The sequence below is a fragment of the Dasypus novemcinctus genome, chromosome 23, assembly GCF_030445035.2.
Source record: "Dasypus novemcinctus isolate mDasNov1 chromosome 23, mDasNov1.1.hap2, whole genome shotgun sequence".
Classification (NCBI taxonomy): Eukaryota; Metazoa; Chordata; class Mammalia; order Cingulata; family Dasypodidae; genus Dasypus; species Dasypus novemcinctus.
Window position 1 is genome coordinate 45,873,702 of NC_080695.1, and position 15,220 is coordinate 45,888,921.

The window sequence follows — 15,220 nt, forward strand, 5'->3', positions numbered from 1 at the left end:
CTCTCACTTTTAAATACCCAGGATACTAATGCCTCACTAGCATTGTGTGAGGGGAGAGGAAAAAACAGTTGTAACATGCTACAAGCAAGATGTGGCACAGGATAAGTGCTTATTGTTGTTTTAATCATTGTTGTAGGATATAAATCTTAGGGAAAATCTCAGTTTGGAAAATTGCAAATTGGAAATACATTGAGGTATATGAAAAAATGTTGTAATGAATTTAAAACATTGGCAATCTGTTGGTAACTTATTTCACCAGTCTTTGTACCCTTTGTTGCAGATTTTATTAAGGTTAATTCTACAGATTCTTCATATAATCCATATTTCAAACTCTGAAACAAACCTTTAGAATAGAGAAATGACAGCCTATAAATCCATTGGAAGTAAAGAATGACATGAACCATCAGAATGGTGTGAGCATCAGAAAACAACCATTTAAAAAAGAAATAACACATGAAATGCTCATTTTAAGTTTGTCCAAATAAACATAAATGAATAAAATAATTAAACTAAATCTTAGACTCTTGAACAAGGTTCATTTCAATGATAAATATAGTAGTCTTGTTCTTTTAATGAATTATAATGTTTTATTAATAAATAGGTTGTAGATAATTATATTTTTAGAGCTGAAGCCCATCTGTGTATATAGAAAAGTTTGGAGAAAAATTATTTTATGAGCACCTCTTTGTATAAAAACTGAATGAAATGTCAGAAGCTATTTTAATAAGAATAGAAAAGAGCATTCATCAATTTTAACATTGCTAAAATATTAGTGAATTTATTAAGACTATCATAAATCAATTTTATAATTTAGGGAAACGGACTTTGGCCCAGTGGTTAGGGCGTCCGTCTACCATATGGGAGGTGAGCGGTTTAAACCCCGGGCCTCCTTGACCCGTGTGGAGCTGGCCATGCGCAGTGCTGATGCGCGCAAGGAGTGCCGTGCCACGCAGGGTGTCCCCCGCGTGGGGGAGCCCCACGTGCAAGGAGTGCGCCCGTGAGGAAAGCCGCCCAGCGTGAAAAGAAAGTGCAGCCTGCCCAGGAATGGCGCCGCCCACACTTCCCGTGGCTGACGACAACAGAAGCGGACAAAGAAACAAGACGCAGCAAATAGACACCAAGAACAGACAACCAGGGGAGGGGGGGGAAATTAAATAAAGAAATAAATCTTTAAAAAAAAAATTTTATAATTTACTACCTACAGATGTTCACAAAATGTATTAAAGTAACAGATTTTTCCAAATATATCCTACACAAATAGCATCCACAGTATCATTTTATACTGTCATTAAAATGATCCTTTTCAAATAAATTGGAAAAAAGTTGCATACAAATTCCTGTAATCAGTAGGGAAAGTTAACTAGAATGTGAAACAGCCCTGTATTTTGAGTCTAGTGGAAATCTGGCCTTTCAAAAACATGCATGCATTTACATCCTTGCAAACTGTTTATCTCAATTCATAAGATCACTTATTAAAGCTTATCCATGTATTTGCTTATTTGCAACTGCTTATTAAAGGAGTTGAATATCAACATTAAGCATTTTTAGTGCTCAAAAACATGTTCTAAAATAAACCACACCCTCACTGGAAATTCTTACTTTGCTTTTAGATGCACAATCTAACACCAAAGAAGATTTGTGATTTTTAACTTTGTCATCCCATTTATCAGACTATTAACTCAGTCACACATCTATTTTTAAGAGGTTAGAGTCTCCTTTGCAATGCCTACTTCCAATTAAAAAAAATAATACATGAATGAAAGCACTGAAGATACTGCCCTTTGTTAGTCCTGATTTTAACAGCTTTTGAGACTGGAAATAAAAAGGCATATAATAACCGTACTCTACTTGGAAATTATGGTTTTCTATAGTTTTGGACACTTATAAGAATATCTGCTATGACTCAGAGAGAATCTAGTAATCTACAAACTATTTTTTGCACTTTCTCATGCAAACAATCCAAAATTTTAGTAGTTGTTTTATACAAGCGCTCCATTCATTGACTTTTCAATTTTCTCATTAGTATTTCTTTTAAAATAAATATGTCATCAAGACAGGTTTTCTAAGATCCAATTACATGCAAATCTTAAACACGGTTTTAGAATAATAGTATTTCCTTGGATAATAAGAACATCAATTTATTTTTTTTTTTCCTTTAAGAAAATTCCTCAATATAACAAAGTTGGCAGCAGAAATAGTTGACCTTACTTTTGTATTCCAGGTGAAAACCAGCAGTGGCCACACTAGTATCCCATTGGAAATATAAGTAGAGTCAATTGGAAGTGCTAGGACCGTGGTTCCTATAAGAAATAAGGTAGATTTCACTTTAACCAATGCATTCACTTTTTCAAGTATTAAATATGTGAGGTTATTTTTAGGCTTATAAATCGCCGTAGTTTGTCTGATTTAATGAAAGTATTGGCATTTAGCACTATATATTGAGTCTTTCTACTGTTGATGGTACAACAAAAAGTTCGACTTCATCTTCTCTACCCTGCGCAAGCATAAGACGTGACTAGCTTTATATCATGTCAGTGAATATAAAATCTTATTATATTTTAATGGTGCATTTGGTTTTCTATATTGCTCTCTTTTAACATGTAATATTCTGCCTTTTTTGTTTGTTTGTTTTGATTTGACATGTACAAAGAGGGAACAAATTCTCAGCCTAATGGGGCTGAGGGAGCAGTCAGTCTGAGGAGATGTGGATCCAATGGATTATTTTTAAGCTGTTGCTTTTGATTATGTATCTCTTTTCCATTCTTTGTGAGACTCATACTGAATCATGTTCCCCCTGAGATCTGTGAATGAATTCAACAAAGAATGTGTGAAAAGGGAAATATGGGTTTATTTTTATATAATGCTCTTTTTACTTAACATGTCCTAGCCTGTGTCACAGCAACTCAGGAGAAGTACTGATCCAAGGAGAAGGGGGAGAAAGCAGCTCTTACACTGGAAGATGCTGAGATAAAGAAAAATGGTCATGAGTCAGTTTAAAATATTTTGGCTCAATGTATTGTCCTGTGGGAAAATGCTATGCAAGTTTTAATCTTTTTTTTTTCCTGAAGCACATATGCTTGATATTCTAATATATTAAATCTATTCCCTAGGTAAGCACTGTGTACATAGTAGTTGTCAAGGAACTATCCATTCTATAAAACTAACCACAGTATAGGCAAATTATTAGAGGAAGATATGATGAAGATAACTCCAATGTATGAAAAAATAATATTTATGTAGTAGAACAAAGAAATAAGTTGATTATTCAAAACATATAAACATTAATGAAAAGATAAGATACTCTATAATTCTTCATGTCTACTTATGCAATACCAATGTCACAATATCATCCAGTAGTTTTAAATAAAGAGTTCCATGAAAGGACTCCTGCTGTCTCTTGATTATCCTAAGGCTTCATAAACTGAAAATGTCCAAACCTGATCATAACCTGCCTCTGGCTGACCTCCCTTGTTCAACGTCTCAGTCAACAACACTATCAATCTCCACCCACATCCTAGCATTGGAAAGTTCCTTCCTCTCCATCATGCCATACTGCTCTCTAATCAGGCCATCAGGCCCTTAGTAGCCTGCTGCCTAAATCCCTCCCCCTTTCACTCACCCCATCTTTCCATCTTCACAACTATCTGGTTCAAGCCACCAATTCTTTTAACCAGGATAAGGGTGATATTTTTCTAACATGTTTACTAAACCTACATTTGTCCCAATCCAATTAATATGCTGTTACGCAGTTAGAAAGCTCTTTTATTGGACTTACCCTGGCCAGCTAACAGGGAGGTGAAGAACGTCAACCACTACACCAGGGAGCCAAGAGTGCCTACAACTGCAAACAGGAGAACTGCATCCATCATCCAAGTGGAATCTAAGCATCCTCTTGATACAGAGGTGGAGCAGACATAACCATCCCAAGGTCCACAGAAGGAGGAACAGAGTATGGATTAGAGTGGACTTACTGATACTCTCTTCTGGAACTAATGTGATTAGTAATGGAAGTAAATGTAGCACTGAGATGGAGAAAGTGGCCATGGTAGCTGCTGAGGGTAGGGAGTGGGAAGAAGAGATGTGATGTGGGGGCATTTTCAGGACTTGGAGTTGTCCTGGGTGGTACTGCAGGGACAGTCACTGGACATTGTATTTCCTCCCATGGCCCACTGGGTGGACTGGGGGAGAGTGTAAACTATAATGTGGACCATTGACCATGTAGTGCAGCAGTGCTCAAAGATGTTTTCGCCAAGTGCAATGAATGTCCCATGATGATGGAGGAGGTTGTTGTTATGGGAGGAGTGGGGTGAGAGGAGTGAGGGGTATATGGGGACCTCATATTTTTTTAATGTAACTTTCAAAATATAATAATAATAACTAATGGGGAAAAAAAGAAAAATATAGTAATAGTTTTTATTATTTTCCAAGGAGCTTGCCTAAGAGCTTCATATACTATATTTTTTTTTTAAAATAAAAAAAATAAAATAAACATAAGATTATGTCATATTAAAATTCTCACAGATTCCCCATCATTGTAAGATGACTTTCAAATTCCTTAAATTGGCCTACTGAGCCTCCTCTCATTCTTTATTTTTCACAATTCATTTCTCCTGTCACATGGCATTCCCTAAATATAGGCCTAGAATGCTTTTTGACCTCATCCCTAGTCCATTTCCCCTTTCTTATTCCTACTTGTACAAAAGTAACCACTTCTTCCTTAACTAAGCCATTCACTATTAACTACCATGGGTTTACAACCTATGTAGATCTATTAGGCACCTCTCCAAATACACCAATTACTTTTTGACTCAGGACAAAGCAGAATGCTTCCCAATTAGGACTGAGCTAAAAAAATACCAGCTTCTTTAAATACTTTAGAGAGATGAACAGACCAATCTTGCCACACCGAATATGAGACCGTTAAAGTTTCAGTCATCTATTCTTTATTTCTACTGCCATCATGCTAGCCTAAGCCACCTTCATATCTTACCAGGACTACTGAAATCACCATCAATTTAACTTCAAAATCACTATTTGCCATTCTATGTACTCCTCCTCCTGCATGCAAAACACCTTTTGACAAATGCATATTATTTGTTAATTTTGTTCATAAACATGTGATATGGGCTATTTCCTTTAAATATGTGTTTCTTCTCTCTTCATATTTTTTAATATTTATTTTTTTTAATTTTTAAAGCAGTTTCATTGAGATATATTCACATACCATACGATCTATCAAAAGTGTACAATCAACTGTTTTAGTATAGTCATAATATTGTGCATTCATCACTACAAAGAATTTTATAACAATTTCGTTACTCTATGGACTATTTCTTTTATTTAAACTCTGAAGTAACTTCAATATGCCCTGTGGGCCATTCTATAGAGTTGGGGGGACATTTCATCTCTAGCATTACTGAGGAGTCCTTCTCTGCCCCAGATATTAAATAGTCCCAACATTTGGTCCCCTGCTTTTATTCCCGATATCCTCCTTTTCCAAGCTCATATTATCCCTTGAATTCTAGTGCTTCCAATACTCTCTTGCACATTTTTACAGAATGCGCTTTGCCAGTTAAGGCCCTGACCCTAGAATCTAGCCTAAGTACTTCACGCTGCCATTTTCATTCTGAGGTACTACCACCTCCTTGTGGTGCTGCAAGGATATCGTGATAAATTATGGGCTGATGGCCGGGCCAAGGGAAGGTCACTGACTTCCAATCTTGGCAGTCATTTTAACCTGTTGAACTTCGAGCCTTCATCACCATCCTCTCAGCTTCTTAAACAGTGAGCATAGGCTTTTAAGTGTCCAAAGATGGAAGAGATTTTACCCTAGAAAATGGACACCTGCTGCTTTTAATCCAAGCCAAATGTTAACAACGATCTGGCAGTCTTCCTGGAATGAAGAGAAAAATACCAGTTGAGCGAGACGCAAACACTTTCACAATAGTATAACCTGTCACAAATGCAAATGAATTTTTTAAAAATTCCATTCTGAAAATACCTTAAGGACTTCTTGTTCAACTAACACAAAAAAATGTTTCATTGGGTTTAAAAGTTTCACCTACATTTCGGACATATAAACTTAACTAGTCATTTTGGCATTTTTGGCCAATCAGTACACTATGAATCTCAAACCATTATCAGCATGTATAGTAGGAACAGAGAAAAGGAGAGAAAAATATGTATCATCCACTCCTTAGAAGATAATATGTGAGCCTGTGTGGATGACACATGTGCATGGAAAGGGGCTTTTGGAAATGGGATTCCTGACAGAGATTTAGGGTTTGTGCCGCAATCCATTTACTCACAGCCAAAGCGGGTTGACTTCCAGGAGTCTTTTCGTTCCTGCATCATTAGTGCATAGTTCACCCAAAGAACGCTAAAAAATGTGTTTCGAATGATAGACACTTTGAAATGTCTTCAGGTGTTACCCCTTTATGACCCTGGTAAATATATCTTCTAATTGAATAGTTTGGGAGGAGAAGCTGTAAGTTTCTCCCTGCTGGTGAGCAGAAATATACAGAGAGACTACTGCTGACAGCTACATAGTAACTAACAGAAGCACATGGGGCAATGCAGTAAGTGGGGGAGCCCAGGCCTTTGTTCCCAAGGAAGCAATCTTCCTGAGTCAAACCCTCTCCTCTGCCAGAAGCAAACTGCTGGTGCCAAGCTGAATAATAGAGCCCACTCTGTGGCCACGAATCCCAAGGACTTAGAGTGAGACTTGCGCAGGCCAGGGAAAGAAGCAAGGACGTGAGGGAGAACTGGACTGTGCCTGTGGATGGACCAGCTCTAAACCATTCTATACCAAGAAAAGAGACATCTACTTAAAACACCTGTTCTTTATCTATTTATGATGTTTGCTGTCCTTTTGTCCTTTCACTAGGTTTTATTTTTATATTTTGGCTGATTTTGTAGAAAATACAAAATTACTATAGATCTAAGTAATTTAACCAAGAAAGTTTCCATTGTACCATTTATACTACATTTTTCTGGCTTTCCTATGATTTGTGTTAATCTGTGACTTTTCCGACCACATTGTTCAAATATTTTAATTAACTGTGAATCCTTGTAAGAAATGTTGTCCTTCCTTGCTTTCCTACTATGGGTGTCCTGTTACCGAGATGAGAATCAGTTCAGTTCTCACCTCCTCATAGAAACAACTCTTGGCCACCCGTGTTTGTAGTGGGATATATTTTCTCTGTATTGAAGGATACAGCTTTCCACTTCTCATACAATGCTTTATACTTGGTTCTTTTTTTTTTTTTTCAAATATAGCCTTTTTGGGAGATCAGACCCTCACTTATCTTTATTTTTGAAAGCCCACAACCCACAGCTCAGTAATTCACACATGTAGGTATTCAATACACATGCACTGGTTGTTTGACAGTTCTGTTTGTTCATTTTCCTTGGTTGCATTACTGTGGAAGGGTTCTGGATAGGGAATCAGAAAACCTATTTCCAGTCCTGGCACATATGGAAATTAGCTCTGGAACCTTGACTAAGTCACTAAAAAAATTGAAATATATTCCTACGTCGATAAAATGATAATAATTCTCTTGTAGGAATTTGTAATAAATGAATTGTGTATATGAAAGTATTGTGTATATTTAAAGTATCATGCTCCCTCTACTGTTATTAATTGCAACAAGAAAACTCGTAAGAAGTCCTGTGTGTACTTCTGTTACAACATATAATCATTTGCTATTCTACAAAAATTCTAGGTCTTGATGCTTCAGGTGGTAGTAAAGACATGCAGGTATCCCGGGAGGGCTGAGAGGATTCTGCCTACCTGGGCACCCAGACCAGAGCTGGACAGAGGGCATGCCCTGCTCCACCCCCTCAAATTGGATTTTCGCTTTGGGCTCTTAACTGAGTGGACTGTAAGAAAGAGCTTATTTCTGCCGTATGAAATAAAATTGATTTTTTTAAATTGCCAGACGCAGAATCTGTTTATCACGTTGTTTTACTGTGACCTAGAAAGACAAATAACTAAGAAAATGGAGAAAATTTTATTATAAACCCTACAAATTCTACCTTCAGCCCACTAATATTTACTTCTCCTTAACACTGTCAGCTACAAGTTGTCACCAATTTTGCTATATTTTTTGCATTTATAATTTATAACCTGTCTACCTCCAAATTTGATTTTAAATGGCTTACAATAAAAGACCAGATACATAGGACTACTCAAATGGAAATGAAAACTCAAAGCACAGAGCTGATTAAAGGAGTTTGTCAGCAACTCAATCTTTTGTTCTGAATTCTTTACCTCTGCCACCGACTTACTTTTTTTTGTATTTTACTCAACAACTAACTTTTAAAATATGATTAATTTATCTTTCATGAATGTTTAACAATTTTGTCAGAACAAAATGTTTAAATATTGATTGCTTAATATTCTGACTGATTTGTCATTTTTTCCATATAAAGAGTTTTTTAAAAACTCTTTTAAAATTTTCAAATGAATAGTTGCAAGTAGACAACAACTCCCATGTATCGACTAGCTATATATTCATCTTGATTCTATCTGTCCATCTATCATATAAAATGATTTTATTCTGAACAATTTGCAAACAAATTGCAGTCATGATAACCCAATATTCCTAAAAATTCCCTTGTATTTCTTAAAATAAAGTTCTCTAGAAAAAAAGGGTGACATTGGGATAACACAACCATCTAATCCACAGACCACATTGATTTTTCACCAATCTGCCTACAATGTCTTCTATTCAAAATGATTCAACCTACAAAAAAATCAGTGCATTTAATACCATGTCTCTTCTTTTCCTCATTCTTTGTCTTTAATCAGTTTGACACTTTTGCAAAATGCAAACTGTTACTTTGTGGTATGTTTTTCAATTTCAGTTTGCCTCATGTTCTTCATGAGTAAATTTAGGAGCTGTACTTTTGGCAAGATATCACAAATGTGATGCTATATTTTTCCTTTTTTTTTTCCTTTGAAGATTTATTTATTTATTTTAACCCTTTGCCCTCCTCCCTCCCTGCTGTTTTTGCTGTCTGTGTTGTCTTCTCATTTTCTCTCCTCTAGGATTCACTGGAATTCGACCCTGAGACCTCTGATGGGGAGAGAGGTTCCCTGTCATTTGTGCCACCTCAGTTCCTGGTTTCTGCTGCACTTCACCTTGACCTTCCCCTTGACTCTCTTTTGATGTGTCATCATCTTCCTGCATGATTTACTTGCACGGGGCACTGGCTCACCAGGAGTGCACTCGCACGGGCACTACTTGCCATGTGGGCACACTTTCTCTTCTTTTTCACCAGGAGGCCCTAGGGATTGAACCCAGGTCATCCCATATGGTAGGCGGAAGCTCTTTCACTTGAGCCACATGCACTTCCTGAAGCTGTATGTTTCTTAGGACATTGTATCATATGGCACATTGTCAATCGTGTTCGGAAGCTGGCTTGTAAATGCTTGCAGGAGCTAATTCAGCACATTTCCTCCTAACTGTGTATTCACTGATATTATATTGATGTCTTGAAATCTGGCATGGTGGGCATGCTTACACCACAAAAATGACAAATGCTACAAATCTGGATTTCTTTTTTTTGAGAACAGGTTTAACTATGAACCACTGATTATGATGTCCCATTTTTGGTGCTACCAACATAACCTCTTAGCTAAGATATTTTCTGCCAGATTTCTCCATTACGAAATTACTATTCTCCTCTTCTGTATTACGAAGTTACTATTCTCCTCTTCTGACGATATGGGGTGATATATTGAGATTAGTAAGTGTCCTGTTCCTCATCAAAATTTTACCCACTATTTTTAGCTTCCTTAGCTGCTAAAAGTCTGTGCTGAATCAAATGATGGTGATCTAATTCCATCTTCCTTCTACACTTATTAGGTGGCATTCTATAATAAGGAAAACTTACTCTTCTCCAATTCATTCATTCATTCATTTATATAAGCGTGGTTTCATAGATTTCTATTATACAAAATTGTTCATCTTGTATTTTTGTCCTGCCACTGTCTTGGAGTCAGCATTTCTCCAAGGAACGCTGTTTGTTTAAGGGACAATGGTGTTTTCAGTGATATGAAAGAACAAAGACTTGGGTACTTGGTTTGTTCATTGCCACTAGGCTGTTACTGTTTCTATACCTCCTACAAGTCAGAGGTAGGAAATACATTATACATGTACACACACACAGATACACATACACACATTTTATTTATTTCAATATCTAAAAATATTAAAACCATGAGTTTATGCAAAATTGCCTCTAACTCAAATACAGCACTAAGAGGTTCATTCTATCCTTCCTCTTTGCCATTTTCCTTTTTTTCACTTTTTTTTTGTTTTTATTTTTATTGAAGTATATCATTCGTACATGAACACACATAAACAATACGTGTATAGTAAGAATTGCGAACTTACAAAATAAACATATATAACATCACACAGGGGTCTCATATTTCACCCCTCCACCAACTCTCTGCATTGCTGTGAAACATTTGTTACAAACTATGCAAGATCCATCATCAAAATATTACTACCAACTATATTCCTAATCTTACACTTGGTGTATTTTCCCCCAAACCATACTATATTTTTGAAATATATTTCTGTTACAGATATTGTGAACTTGCAAAATAATTATTTTTTCTAATGCTCTTCTCAGACAGGTAGAAATCTGGTTCATGTTAACCTCCATATTTTTCTTTTTGTTCACAAAATTCCCAAGCATGTGCTTCACTGGCATTTCCTCAGCCCACAACCCTACCTAGCTACCAGCACACTCAACCGCATTCTTGCTCAGTTCCTAACTATGCCAAACACATCCATACATACATGGAAAGAGCACGTCAGCCAATATGAAACTTTAAGATTCATTCTATCCCTCATGAAATTAAGATTATAAAGAAATGTGGCTGAGTTCACAGGGCATTAAAACTCTCATTCTTCACTGCTTCAGGGATCTGACCATAATGAATAAAGAGAAGGTCACCAGCCAGAAGGGAAATGAAATTTCCCATTTTAAATTTGGAAAAATAACTTATAACTCTTGAAAGAGGCAGGGCTGTTGGTAATCTGACTTCGGGTAAATTTAATAAGCCCTGTTTGCCTTGTTTTTTCTCTTATCCTGTTAGAACTTGGGACTTACTTATATGCTGAGGTATGCATGCAACAAAATTCAGAGTGAAATAAACATAAAATAGATTCCAAATTCATTTACCAGAAAGTGGCAGGGCCAAAGATGGAACTCCCAAGGTACCTGTAAGCAGCCAAAACATTAAGAAAGAAAGAGAGAGGTCTATTCATATAAGAATAATAGACAAAGAGGACTTCAAATAATGGTTTGAATGGCAGGACCACACCACAATGGCTCTGCTTATTATATACCAATGCAATGAATATAAGACTCTCACTAAACAGAAGGGCCATTCCTCTTCCCTTGGGGAGAAGTGAGGAAAAGCAGAGAGTGACTCAAAATTTTCATATAAAACTAAGAAAGTCACAAAAATCCAATTGTCAATGGACCAAGACAGACAACCAACGTGAGACAATGAATACTCTTTTTTCCACTACCATTATATTACATGAAAAATTATATTGTAAAGAGAATATAAATTAAGGGATTTTCATGATGACTTTTTCTAATTGAACATGCAAATAGAACCATGACATCCACAATGGCCACAACCATAAACTACCTCAAATTCATCAACATGGCTCTTGCACATAGGTATTTTTTCTCACAGAATACATAAGTGACAAAGCAAAGTAACCGCTAACATGGGCTCACTCACGAGAATAGTATTGTCTCAGAGCCCGGAAATGTCCATAATTTAATTTCTTTGTCATAGAAAAATTATATATCACTGCCTATTGAAGATCTCCATGATCTAAGCCTTTGATGTTAAATTAAGAAATGCGTGTACTGTGTTAAACTTCAAAAAATGTCTATTTGAAATTGAATGCACATTGTTTAAGGGAATGTGTTTTAAATTTAAAGAAATTCAAGTTAAGCGAATGTGAAAGTATATTGCGAGCCTGACTCTTAAGTTTGTTGTTTGATTTTTATAATTTGCTGACTCTTAAGTTGTTAGAAAATTTATTTATATAAAATAATCTTATTTTACACTCTTTCCATTCAACTAAATTATTTTAATTGAATTTCTATCTTCATTTTTTTAACAAACCAATTTTAATGAAACTCTTAAATAGAATCCATTCAAAGTATACACTCAGTGGTATTTGGTGTAATCGCATAGTTGTGAATTCATTACTTCAATCATTTTTAGAGCATTTTCCCTATTACAATAATGATAAAAATTTTTTAAAAACAGCCAACCAAAAAAACCTCGTCTCCTCTCAATCTCTCTGTGCTTCCAATACCATACACAGCTGCTAATCTGTTTCCATCTCTCTAGTTTATTTGAATTTATATTTTACAAAAACAGTATTATTTTGATGCCGGGTCCCACCTGCCTGAGCCCGGGTCCCGGGCCGGTGCCTTCCCCACCTGGTCCAGCCCAAGCACCAGCACCCGCCTCCCGGGCCCGCTCGGGCCAGAGCTCCCTGCCCTGCCCGGAGGACACCCGCCGGTCCGCTGCCCGCGAGGCCTCTGGCCCGTGCCCCTCTGGCCCCAGCAGCAGCCCGGGGCCTGGCCCGTGGGCCGGGATCTGTGCTCGGGGCACGAGGGCACACGAGGGCACGGCGAGCAGAGGCGCTGGTCCTGGCAGCCCGGCTCCGCGGCCAGTTGGGCTCGCGGCTGGGAGACCGAGGCCCAGCGGTGCAGGGTGTCACTGGCGGCGGGCAGGTGTGCGGAGGCCGGGTCTCGCTAGCGGGAGACCTGAAGGAAGCGGCCTCCCGAGGGGATCTCCCCCACGGGGCGCGCGGTGCGGGTTGCAAGGGTCCCTCCCGCCGGCGGCAAGCGCCCAGGCGCCTTCTGGAAGGTCTGGCCGAGCGGGCGGCCGTGTCGCCCTCGTCTCCCGCCAGGCGCATCTGCAGGAGCTGGGCGAGCTCCGCCGTCAGCAGGCGCTGGCGACAGCGAGGCCTAGGCCGGCTGCGGCCGGGACGCCTGGAGGGGCTCGGGGTGACAGGGCAGGGGGCCGGGGCTCCAGCTCTGCGGCCCAGGGCCTCTGCGAGGGGAGGCCCGTGCCGGCAGCCCGGCAGGGCCCAGGCGCAGGTGCGCGGGCACCGAGGCCACGCCCACCGCCGCGGCCCGGGGGCGCTTCCGCTGCGTGCGCCTCGGGGCCTCCCGCTGCGGCTGGGCAGCCCCCGGTGCCAGGTCCAAGGGCCTCTGCTCTGGCCCCAGCTGCGCAGGCCTGCGGACAGCCTGGCCCCGATCCGGCCACCTGCCGCTTTCCGCCTGGCCCCGCGGTCGGCGTTTGCAGCCAGCGCGGCCGCCCGCATCCGACGCCGGCTCGTGGCCGCTGCTCCAAGGGAGAGCGGCCGCTCCCGCGCACCGCGCGGCTGTGTGGCGTGAAGGCCGGGCGGCATGCGGGGCGACCCCCGCCCTCCGCGTGGGCGTGGCTCCTGGGAGCGGCCCCGGCAGGCGAGGGCAGAGCTCTGTGCGCGGTCGGGAGCAGGAGGTCTGGACGCGGGGACCCGCTGCGACGGCCGAGGACCCAGGACCCGAGAAACTCAGGGGGAAAGGCGTGCGCGGTGGGGTCGTGTGTGTGTGTGGGGGGGGGGGCGGAGGCGTGCGGGCGCGTGGGCGGCAGGCCGGGACTGGGGCTGGCCCCGCCTCCTGGGCCGGGGCGGTCCTGGCTCAGGGGCGCCGGCTGGGCGTGGTGGCAGGTGCTTTGCCCGGGCGCGGGGTGGTGAGGCAGGTCCGGCCGGCAGGGGGCGCCGGCGCTCGCGCCTGAGGCGGGTCGCTGCGGGAGAGTCGGGGGCCGGCCGGCCTGGCACCAGGGGTGCGCGTGGCGGTTGGGGGTTCGCAGGGCGCCGTCCACCGACTTCGCCGTCCGTGGCGCGGGGGCCGCGCCGTGGGCCCGAGTGTGGAGCAGGGGCCGGTGACGTGTGGGCAGGCGAGCGGCGGGGGTCCCGGGAGCCAGTGGCGTGCGGGGGAGGGGGGGCTCGAGGCCAGGTAGGGCCAGAGCGGCGGACGGGCAGGGCGGTGGCGGAGGGCCCAAGGGTTGGCCCCGGAGGCGGCCGCCCTCAGCCTCCGGGGGCGGGGCGGGAGCGGAAGGCTGGCAGCGCGGCGTGGCACAGCGGGCTCTTGAGGCTGCTGGCGGCAGCAGCCGGCGTGGAGGGCCATAGCACCCTGAACGCGCCTGATCTCCTCTGATCTCGGAAGCTAAGCAGGGTCGGGCCTGGTTAGTGCTTGGATGGGAGATCGCCCGGGCATACCGGGTGCTGTAGGCTTTTGCCCCGCGCCGCCCCTCTCCACCTCTCGTTCGCGCTCCTTTTGCCCGCCCCGAGCCCGGCTCCCCGCAGCCCTCAGGGCCAGGTATGCAGGCCCCGGCCCCCGGCACCAACCCCGAACCGCGCGCGCCCTTCCCTGGCGGCGCAGCCACGCAGGCAGCGGCCACCCAGTCCTTTTTTGGAGCTCGCAGCCCCGCACCAACCCACACCTGGCTGGGGCACGCAGGGGCCCGCGCCCACTGCGCCTGGGCCCAACAGCCCAGGCCCGCTAGACCTGTCGGCGTCCGGCGGGCCCTGCCTCTGGCCCGTGCCCTGGAACCGTGCACACAGGGCCTGCCCCTTCTCGCCTTTCCCTGCCTTGCCTGGCACCACGCCGATGGGCCCCATGCCACAGACTTCCTGTGGCCCCCTGAGCCCAGGCGACAGGCCCCACCCAACCAGCCGCCCACGCCCCGTGGCCCCTCGCGCAGCGGGAAAGCGGGCGGCTCTCCCTCAGCCAGTGCGGTCGGTACCCCTGTGCCGACCAACGGGACACGGTCCGGAGCCCGCGAAGCAGACACACAGGCGCACGCACGCACGGACACTAGCACACGTGCCCAGGGCCCATCGCTTCTCCCGCACGGGGCTGGCGGCATTCAGAGCCCAAGGCGCCTGGACACACCGCCGGCGGAGGCGGAGGCCGCCAGGGGGCCACCTGGCTGAGCCCGGGACCCACCTGGCTGAGCCCGGGTCCCACCTGGCTGAGCCCGGGTCCCGGGCCGGTGCCTTCCGCGCCTGGTCCAGCCGAACACCAGCACCCGCCACCCGGGCCCACTCGGGCCAGAGCTCCCTGCCCTGCACGGCGGACACCGGCCGGTCCGCTGCCCGCGAGGCCTCTGGCC

At 43.4% G+C, this 15,220-nt stretch overlaps 1 pseudogene; it reads left to right on the forward strand.

Annotated features, from left to right (window-relative positions):
• The first annotated feature begins 14,220 nt into the window (after nt 1-14,220).
• Nucleotides 14,221-14,339, forward strand: LOC111759263 (5S ribosomal RNA; annotated as a pseudogene).
• The last annotated feature ends 881 nt before the right edge of the window (nt 14,340-15,220 follow it).